Raw genomic sequence first — 11,220 nt, 5'->3', positions numbered from 1 at the left:
TCCCGGGCACCTGGTGGTTTTGGTTTTGTTTTCCTGGCCCCGGGGAGCTTTGCAAAAGACAGATTTCACCATCTGCGGAGTGAATCCAACTCTCTGCTCTCATCAGGGCACAGTCTCCCAGCTGTCAGTGACAGGCCCTGCTGGGTCTGAAGAGTTAACAACAGACAACTGAGTACGCACGAGCAGTTTAGGGAGGGACCCGGACCCTCTGCTTTTATTTTTAAACCTTCCACAATGGTGCCAGTGTTGAAAATACAATCCAGAAAAACCCAGAGGGTTCATGCTGGTTTTGTTTCCATCGCTTGGCTCTGGGTCAAGAAAAATACATGTTTCAAAGCAGAACTTGTTGCCGGGGATGTTGTGAAGGCCAAAAGTATAACTGGGTTCAAAAAAGAAATAGATAAGTTCCTGGAGGAGAGGTCCATCAATAGCTATTAGCCACAATGGTCAGGAACGAAACCCCATGCTCTGGGTGTCCCTAAGCCTCTAACTGTCAGAAGCTGGGACTGGAAGACAGAGAATGGATCACTCGATAATTGCTCTGTTCTATTCAGTCTCACTGAAGCATCTGGCACTGACCACTATCAAAAAAAAGATTAATGGACTAGTGGGACCATTGGTCTGACCCAGTCTGGCTGTACTTGTGTTCTTATGACAACAATCAGAAGCATAGTCAGGGTGAGTGGGAAATCATATTCACACAAACAGGTGACCTGCACACATGTTTCTAGCACCCATAACCCAGGCAGTAACCCTAATGTTGACAATGAATTCCCCAGCTGCCTGCAAACTCAGCCCCGAGAAACACAGCTGAGATCTACAGGCCTGAGCATGTACCTGTGGGTCAGTGGTGATGGTGTTCCCTTCCTGACTCTGGGTACGTCTACACTACCCGCCGGATCAGCGGGTAGCGATCTATCTATCGGGGATAGATTTATCACGTGTAGTGTAGACGCGATAAATCGATCCCCGATCGCTCTCCCATCGACTGCTGAACTCCACCATGGCGAGAGGTGGAAGCAAAGTCGACGGGGGAGCGGCAGCCATCGATCCCGTGCCGCGAGGACACGAAGGAAGTGATTCTAAGTCAATCTAAGATACGTCGACTTCAGCTACACTATTCTCGTAGCTGAAGTTGCGTATCTTAGATCGACCCCGCCCCCTAGTGTAGACCAGGCCTCTGTCAATGAACTATGGCTATGTCTATACTTAAAATATAGTGCTTCAGTGTAGACACTACCTACGCCAACAGGAAAGGTTTTCCCATCACTGTAGTAAATCCACCTCCCTCAGGAGTGGTACCAAGGTCAATGGAAACACTATCTACAGGGGGACTTAACTATGTCGCTCAGGGATGTAGATTTCTGAGCAACGTAGCTGGGTCAAACTAATTTTTTAGTGTAGCCCAGCCCTTTGTGCGTAACCTCAGGCCAGTCACATCACCTCTCTGTACCTCAGTTTCCCCATCTGTAAAAGGGGAATAACTAGAGCTGGGTGGGAAAGGGCAACAAATTCTGCTCTGAAACACATTTGTTTTTTTTGACCCAGAGCCAAGTGGTGGAAACAAAGCCATCCTGTGAAAAATTTTCCCACTCCGAACTGGGATGAAAAGTTGAAATCTTGAAAATTTTCACGCACCAAAAATCTGAGAAAAATTTCAAGTGGGGTCAAGCGAAACATTTCATTTCAATCGCTTTGAAACGTTTAATCTGGACTGTGACCCTTTTGTTAAAGCGGGTTTTTAATCTAATTACCTTACATTTTGAAACAAAAAGTCATTTTGAATCGGGAAAACCGGCATTTTTCATTTCAAATATATCAAAACGGGACATTTGGACAATTTTGAAACTATTTTTTTTTTTTAATTTGCAAACATTTTTCAAGGCCAGAAATTCCCCAGAGTGGATGCTTTCCCACGAAAAGTGTCCATTTTGATGCATCGGTATTTTTTGGTGACAAAATGTTTCTTCGAAAAATCCCTGACCAGCTCTATGAATGCGGCTGGCTACCCCCCTTTGTAAAATGCTTTGAGCGCTACAGAGGGAAAGTGTTATTTAGCCTTATTTAGTATTTACCAAATGCAGAAGGCTCAAATCCACAAAGAGCAGGGCCTGGGATTCAGGATGCTGGGTTCTAAGGCCAGAAGGGACCATTGTGATCAGGTCGTCTAACTTCCTGCATAATACAGCCAACCGGATTCTATTCAGTGACTCCTGCGTCTAACCCCGAGTTCTGTTCCTCGTTCCCTCGCTGACTCACTCTGTTATCATAAGCAAAAGTTACTTACAACACTCCCTTTCCCTGCTATGACATGAGGATAACAGCAATGACCTAGATAGTGGCAGGCTTAATTCACATGGGCCGGGGGCACCCCCCCAGAAATTTTTCACACACAACTCCCCACTTTTTTTCTCTTGGCCGGCTCCCCTAGATGGGCACTCACCACAGCTCCCGGTACTTGCAGCAGGTCTTGAGGCTGTCGCTGAGTGAGTCCTTTGGGCACAGCCGAGGGGAAACAGGGTGCGGCTAGGCAGGCCTCATGGGTCTGGGGGGAATCCCCGGTGCAGGAGCCGGCCCCACAGCCGCGTCAAGGAGAAGCAGCGTTGGCCACCCCACTGCCCACTCGGGTTTGGCCCTGCAGCCCGCCGTCATGACAGGGGGCAACATCAAGTGAGCGGTGCTGTATCTCTCTGCGGTGGGGGGACCAAACTTGAATGGGCAGCGGGGCGGCCATGCCACGGCTGCAGGGCTGGCCTCTGAACCAGGGTTCCCTGGGGGCCTGCCCCACTTCCAGGAGCCCAAGCACTTGGGCACCTTTACACCCCTGGCCCATGCCGTGCATCACGGGCCTACAGCAGTGGACCTGCAAGTCCAATACATGAATAATAAAACCCGCCTCTTTTTACAGTTGAGAATGATCTCCGCCCAATCAATACTCAGAGATTTTAGCACCACTACCACCCCCAAAGAAAGTCCAGTCATCCACCTACCAACTCTCCTAGAGACACTGTGTCTAGGCACACACCAACAGCTCCCTTTGGCAAAGATGGTTAGATAGCTGGCCTCTCAGAGGTATGGTGACTAGTCGCACTCTAGCCCTCCCTGCCAGCAAAGATGACAAGATAGCAGACAAATCACCCCTGGGAGCGGTGATGGGGTCAAACACAGATCAGCAGTACCCCCAGCACAGATCGTGAGATAACGCACGTGCTGCCGCACCCGTACACTGGGAATAATCAAGGCTGACACACTCGGACTAGTGACGAAGCTAGGACAGGGGCATGGGTTTGACCCACAAAGCAACAAAGGCACCAGCAAAGACAGCGAGAAAGCGGCTCCGCCACGATGACGTTGCCCTCGTGAGGAGTTGAAATTTGCAGCGGGTGTAGAAGGGTGTTTCCAGCCACCTGGAGGAAAGCAGAAAAGCAAAGAGGAAAGGTGTGCACCTGTGCTCATGCAACGCACTAGCAAAGGGGGCCAATGAGCCGCAGACCCTGAGTACCTGGGGCACTTAAATATACAACTGCCGCTGAGATATACAACTCAAGGAGATTAATCTGTCCCTGTGACGGAAGACACTTCAACCATTGCATGATCCCTATTGTGGCAAGTTCATGCCTCTCGGGTTTCGATTCCCCCCCGCCTCCCAATAGGCCAGTAGTGCAGCAGGACAGAGACCCCAAGAGTCATTTCTCCTTAGTTCAGTTCCTAGTGAGTAATAGACTGGAACACCTAGGCCCGGGATGGCCAACCTGAGCCTGAGAAGGAGCCAGAATTTACCAATGTACATTGCCAAAGAGCCACAGTAATACATCAGGAGCCCCCCCATCAGCTCCCAGCGCCTCCCGCCCACCGGCAGCCCCGCCAATCAGTGCTTCCCCTTCCCTCCTGATCAGCTGTTTCGTGGCATGCAGGAGGCTCTGGGGGGGAGCAGGGAGGAGCGAGGACACGGCAGGCTCAGGGGAGGGGGCGGGAAGTGGTGGAGTGGGGGCAGGGCCTGTGGCAGAGCCAGGGGCTGAGGAGTGAGTCCCCCCACCCCCCAGCACATTGGAAAGTTGGCCCCTGTAGGTCCAGCCCCGGAGTCGGTGCCTATACAAGGAGCCGCATATTAACTTCTGAAGAGCCGCATGTGGCTCCGGAGCCACAGGTTGGCCACCCCTGGAGTAGGGTCTAGCGGTTAGAGCAGAGGATTGGCAGTCAGGACTCTTAGAGCCTACCCCCTGCTCTGAGAAGGAGTGGAGTCTACTGTCAGTACTCCCGGATTCTATTTCTGGCTCTGCCACTGACTTGCTCTGTGATCTTGGCCACGTCTTTGCACCTCAGCTTCATTCATCAGTAGAACGGGGACAATAAACTGGCCGAGTGAATTTCATAGCAATGCAGGGCAAGCCAGTACTCACTGGGGTCCACATAAGCCCAGCTGGGGTGGAGCGGCACCGACGGTGGAGGGGAGAACGCCTCCGTTTTCATCCCTTCCCCTGAAGTTGCTTCCTCGTACGTCGGGGGTGCCGATGGGGCGGTCGCATTGTACAAGGAGCCGCATATTAACTCCTGAAGAGCCGCATGTGGGTACGGAGCCCCAGGTTGGCCACCCCTGACCTAGGCCAGGTAGGGCTTACGAGATCAAAACGGCATTTCACCAGCGTGGCTGGGACCTGATTGCCTCAAGGTCTTGCAAGCTAAGCAGCAACAGTCACTGCGACCACATGAGACATCCCCCTGACGAATCCAGGTGCAGATGCACGCGGGGTTGGTGATTTAGTCAAGTAAAGGGATATTCTTTCATCAGAAACAGCACTGAACCAGCGCCCCAGATGCCACCTAAAACTGAGACTGGGCTCAAGTAGGGGCATTAAAAGACGCACTCAGTGGCCCTTTTTGCAGGAGTAGACGTTTAGGGCTCAAGTCTTGTTTCACTCAAACCAATATAGCTCCGCCTACGTTGGTGGAATTCCTTCTCGGGGAGGAGAGGCCAGTTGCAGGTTCCACTGCAGAGATGGCTGGCTCTGCTTCAGGGCCAAGTCAGTGATATGCACTATGGAAAATGATGTATATAAATCTATAGCCCAATGCTTAATCCACTTACACCAGTTTTACACTGGTGTAATTCCAATGACTTCCATGGACACCATTTTAAATGAGGAAGGCCAATACTGGTCCAGATCCCCAGCAGGTGCAAATCAACATCGCTCCATTAAAGTCAATGGAGTGATCCTGATTTACATCAGCTGGGACCTGGCTCATTATTCACAAAGACACGACCTTGTACATTCACAGCAGCAGGGTGAATCGAAGGTCTGGCTCTCTCTTCTGTCACCTGGAAATGATGTTGCAATTTGATTTTAACCTGGAGTAATGTTCAAGCCTGACTAGGCAGCAAATGAGCACAAACTGTTTAGAAGGACTGGCAAGGTTGGAGGGGTGTATCTTGTTTGAAAATCTGCTTAACATGCAGTCCTGGTCTATAGCCTTATCCATTTCATGGACTGAGAGGAACAAGCTATGCTATTAACTGGTCCCCCAGAGATTCTTATGCAGAATATTTCATGCCCTGGCCATGAACTCCACCACTCTGCCAAGGGAAAAAATGCTTTCCCTTCCGACATTATTAATGGGATGTTGTCACCCAACTCAACCCTGTCTTTTGCTTTATAACATGGTATAGCTGGGCCTGGCCAGATCTCTGCTACTACGAAGCTGTTCTGCAGACGCTGAATTTTCCAAGTACAGAAACAATGCTCTTCCCTCCCCGCCCCATCCCCTCTCTCTGCACATTCCAGGCCTCATGAACCTAGTGTTCGTGTGGGAGAATGGTTTCTTCATGCAAGTCATGAGAAAGACAGACAGAAAAACAGAAAGAAAGAAAGATTCCAACCTAGAGTGTATACTGACACCATTTCAGGCTGGGATAGGACTTTGGGAGTTTAGCCTGTGCTTTGTTTATACCATAAGAACATAAGAACGGCCATATTGGGTCAGACAACTGGTCCATCTAGCCCAGTATCCTGTCTTCTGACAGTGAGCAATGCCAGGTGCATCAGAGGAAATGAACACAACAGGCAATCATCAAATGATCCATCCCATTGTCTACTCCCAGCTTCTGGCAATCACAAAATCATAGAATATTAGGGTTGGAAGAGATCTCAGGAGGCCATCTAGTCCAATCCCTGCTTGATCAGAGGCTAGGGACACCCAGAGTATGGGGTTGCATCCCTGACCATTTTAGCTAATAGCCATTGATGGACCTTTCCTCCATGAACTTATCTAATTCTTTTTTGAACCCAGTTATACTTTTGGCCTTCACAACATCCCCTGGCAATGAGTTCCACAGGTTGACTATGCGTTGGGTGAAGAAGTACAGCCTTTTGTCTGTTTTAAACCAGCTGCCTATTAATTTCATTGGGTGACCCCTGGATCTTGTGTTATGAGAAGGAGTAAATAACACTTCCTTATTCACTTTCTCCACACCATTAACGATTTTACAGACCTCTGTCATATCCCCTCTCAGTCGTCTCTTTTCCAAGCTGACAAGTGCCCATCTTTTTAGTGTCTCCTCCTATGGAATCTGCTCCATCCCCTTATCATTTTTCTTGTCCTTCTCTGTAATTTTTCAAGTTCTAATACATCTTTTTTGAAAGGGGGACTACCAGAACTCATGTATTACCCAAACTGTGCTTACTTGATTGGGAAAATTCATGGGTCCTGAGCTCAGAGCTGTTGATGTAAGGAGCTCTCAGACACCCAGAACACACTACAGATCACAACTCCAAAACCACGGTGCTGGTGTCCACCTTGACCAAGAAAGACTCAAATAGTGCATCCAAGACTGGACTTATAGCTGAGTTGGAAAGAAAAGCGCCTTGCTAACTCACCTGACCCAATCCTTGGCTGACTCTCACGTACAACGTCAATGAAGTTATTGAAATAAGTCGGGGTGAATTAATCCTTCTGTCACTGTTAAAACAAGAGCACCCAACACTGTGGAAGCCAATGGGAGATTTGCAAAAATAAGGACTCAGGATTCGGCTCTAAATGCCAGAAATTTTGACTGTTGACTTTTTCCCTGGGCTGCGTGTCGCGTTAATCCAACATGTCAATAGGGGATAAATCTGATCATTGCCTTTCCATAAAGAACAAAGAGATACTGTGCTCCGCTCCTGCTATTCTCCTCCCCGGGTTGCCAGCCAATTGAGAGGAGAGACAATGTTACAATTGTGGCATGCAATTATAAACACATCCGTGCTTACACTGCAGGGACAGGTACATCTCTTGCACAACAGCCGGAACAGTCAAATTCCCATTGGCACCCGATGGGAAATCTCTTAATGTTCTTCAGAGGGTTCCCACAGTCGGTGGGCCTTGGCAGGACCATGGCCTTGGTACAGGAATGAAGCATTTTGCCAGGATATGGGAATACTCAGGATTTCATGCTTGATTTTATTCCTAAACCAGCCAATTGTCTTGGAGAGGGTACCATGCAGCGCATTACTCGCAGGAAGCGTTAGCAGCAGAAAACCTGCTGCGAGCAGCACATCCAAGTGAGAGCACATCGCTTGGCACAGGCTTGGTGGGGGAAACCACAGGCGCCGACTCCATGGGTGCGCCGGAGCTGGAGCACCCATGGAAAAAAAATAGTGGGGTACTCAGCACCCTCCAGTCACAGCTGTTCGCCGCCCCTGCTCATCAGCTGATAGAGGGGTGCAGCCGCCAAAAAGCTGATGGGGGGTTAGGGGGAGGGTGGAGAGCGGATGAGGGACCTCAGGGAGGGGGCAGAGCGAGGGCAGGGCCTCGGGGGAGGGGAGCGGAGCAGGGACAGGAAGAGGCGGAGCGAAGGAGGAGCGTTGGGGGAAGGGGCGGGGCCTCAGGGTGGAGCTGGGGTAGAGCCCCCCCCGAAGAGAAGGAAAAGTCGGCGCCTGTGGTGGAAACAGAAAAGGGGAGGACGGAGACAGAAGAAAGCGAAGAGGGAAATAGACGCTAAGGAGCAGATCCAGTCACCGGGTCTGATTCTCCGCTACTTTGGGTTGTTACAAGCGGCCATCCAAAGTGGGGGTAAAATATTAGCAAGCCAGAATCACTTGGCACAGGTATCAATAGCAACCAAGGCAACGGGGCATCAGGCTCTGACGCAGACACAAGCCTTGTTTACTCAACAAAACCCACCCTTTGTGTGTCAGCAAGGAATCAGTGATGAACACAGCTCAAGTTGCAAGCATACTTACCTTTAATAACACTTATATGGCCCCCTACCACCTCACGGTCTTTATCCTCACAACACCTCTGTGAGGCAGGGCAGTGCTATTATTTCCATTGTACAGATGGGGAAACTGAGGCACGGAAAGGCTAAGTGGCTTGTCCAAAGTCATGGCAAAGCAGGGAATTAGGCTAGCATCCTAACGACCGGACCATCCTTCCTCTCTTTAGGGGTAGGGTTTCCTGCTGAGGGCAAACTACCTTTGTCTTTAGTTCAGGACACTGCCATGAGATCCCACCTAGAAGCGATGGCACCCATACTCCAGCCCATTTCTGGATTAACTCTGCAAATGCAAAAAGGCTGTTCACCAGACACATCACATTCAGATGGACCAGAATTAAGGTTCAGTGGATGAAGAGAGAAGTAAGACAAGGACGTTTCCCCTTGGGAAATGCCTGCCAGTGGTGTCACATACCAGATAAGTTTCCTATGAATAGCTTAGACCAGTGGTTTTCAACCTTTTTTCATTTGTGGACCGCTAAAAAATTTCGAACGGAGATGGATATCTTGGGGAATACAGTAGTGGGCAAGAGGCAGAAGATGTTTCCACTGATGCAAAAAGAATCCGTGACGCTAGAGAAAGGAATGCTGAAGAGGGACAAGAGAGGGACTCCATGAAATACTTTATTTTTACTCATTTCCCTGAGCGGAGCCCTTTCAAAAACAATCCGCTATCTTCGCTCCGTTACACACAGAGAAGCGGGAGCAAATTGTGAGAGGGACCAAGGACCCCCATGGTCTACAGAACCAGGGAGCAGGAGTCGTAGCAAGCAGATAGGCCCCCGGAACCGGATGATTGGACACAAGGAGGAAAATTGAAAGCAAATACTTATACGATAAATAGCCCATTCCTCGTGGCTCAGAGGTATTTTACGTGGAAGAGAGATAGCATCAGATGTTTGTGCTTTCCCCAAAGCCAGGCTATCTGGATAATCTAGGCACTTGCTGAAGTAAATTTGCACAAAGCACATTATCAGGCTGTTTCCCTCATTTTCCGCCGGCTGGAGGAAGCAAGCGGCCCCTTGTCCATCCCTCAAGACGTCAGAGGCCAAGGGGAAGCATTCATAAGAAGCATTAATGTTTGATCGCAGTTAAGAGCCGATAACGGCGTTACGCACCGGCGGGTTCATTGCTATGGAGTTTTTCTGATTCAGTGGTCGGAATAATGGAGTCAGCTGACCTAGTTACAGGATTCGAGGGCTGGTCCAGTCAGAACCCCCCCGCTCTGCCCCAGGCCCCACCCCCACTCCACCCCTCCACCCCCAGACCCCACCTCCGCCTTGCCTCTTCCAGCCCCCGCTCCACCTCCTCCCCTGAGTGTGCCCTGCCCTCGCTCCTCCTCCTCCACCCAGCACCTCCTGCATGCTGCGGAGCAGCTGAGCTGCCGTGGGCAGGAGGCATTGGGAAGGAGGGGGAGGCGCTGATCGGGGCCGGGGGGGAAGAGTTGCCGGTGGGTGTCCAGCACCCACCATTTTCCCCCCGTGAATGTTCCAGCCCCGGAGCACCCACGGAGTTGGTGCCTATGGGTCCACTGGCCCACAGCTATGCCAGTAACTCAGCTATCCCTGCTGGACCATTGGGTTCATGGTAAGACGTTGTTATTGGCCCAACTGCAGAAAAGACAAGGAACTGGGAGTCAGGACTCCTGGGTTCTATTTTCAGCTCTCTGAGATAGTGTGCTCCTAGTCACAGGGCTCTAGGGAGCCCAGGCTAGCTACTAGCACTAGCCAGTGACCCAATACCAAGGTTTTCATATTACCCCAGGTGGCAAGCATAAGGCAGGCAGCGTGGTACAGTGGGACAGGACACTGAACTGGGAGTTTTTTGGAAACCTGGTTTCAACTCCTGACTCATCCACTGACTCACTGCATGATCTTGGGAAAGTCCCGTCGCTCCGTGCCTCAGTTTCCCCATCTATAAAAGAAGAGTAATGATTCTGACCCACCATTATAAAGTTATATTGGTGAAAGCTTCAACATATTATCATTATTAACGATTGGCACAAAGCTGGGAATAGAACCCAGGAGTCCTAGATGCCCAGTTCCCAGCCTTAACTACCGGCCTGCTCCCTTCTCTAGTTAAATTAGGGGAGTGAGAGTCACCTTCTAGGTTTGTGCCAGCAGAATCCTAAATTTTCAAGACAGGTGCAGGTTTGGTTCGGTTCTTACGTTATCTAACCTAAATATTACCCTTCAGTTCCGAAGACAGAAGATGACTTATTTCCATTGCATCCATAGCCATATATTCTGCCAGCCCATATGGACTCATCCATATGGATCATCTGAGGAGACAACAGCTGTGATGACTCCTGGGAGCGCTCCCCCCTTTTCCCCCGCCTTGGAAGTGAAAACAACGAAGATTTCTTATTTCAAAAGCACTTTAGAGAATTCATGCTGCTTTGCGTCTCATTAATTGTAATAACAAACTGTTACTCATGAATTACCACCTTGCTAGCCACTCGTTAGTATTAATTGCATGAGCTATCCATTATTATTCTATTTAATTGCTTATATTAATGAGCTCACATAATAGCCTATCATTAGATTATTTACTGAGTACTGCCACGTTCTCTGTGCTGCAGCATATAGGAATGTTCTCTCTCCCCTACATGTTGATCCCAGTCTATCTAGGTCAATGGTTTTCAACCTGTGATCCGTGGATCCCTGGGGGTCCACAGACTGTCTCAGGAGTTCACCAAAGGTTGTCATTACCATGGAACAGTGGTTGGAACCTGTGGTCTGCAGACCCACGGGGGCCCGCAGACTATGGCTAAATTTTCCAAAGGAATCTAAACCTCCATTTGAAATTTTTTAGGTGTCCGCAAATGAAAAAAAAGACTGAAAACCCCTGCTCTAGGTATCTACATGGTCCCCATTAACACAATAGCTGAGCACCTGGGATTTGTTAATGCATTTAATCCAGTGTTTCTCAAACTGGGGTTGCCGCTTGTGTAGGGAAATCCCCTGGCG

The sequence above is a fragment of the Trachemys scripta genome, chromosome 16 (assembly GCF_013100865.1).
Source record: "Trachemys scripta elegans isolate TJP31775 chromosome 16, CAS_Tse_1.0, whole genome shotgun sequence".
Taxonomy (NCBI): Eukaryota; Metazoa; Chordata; order Testudines; family Emydidae; genus Trachemys; species Trachemys scripta.
This window is presented reverse-complemented; position numbering follows the sequence as displayed.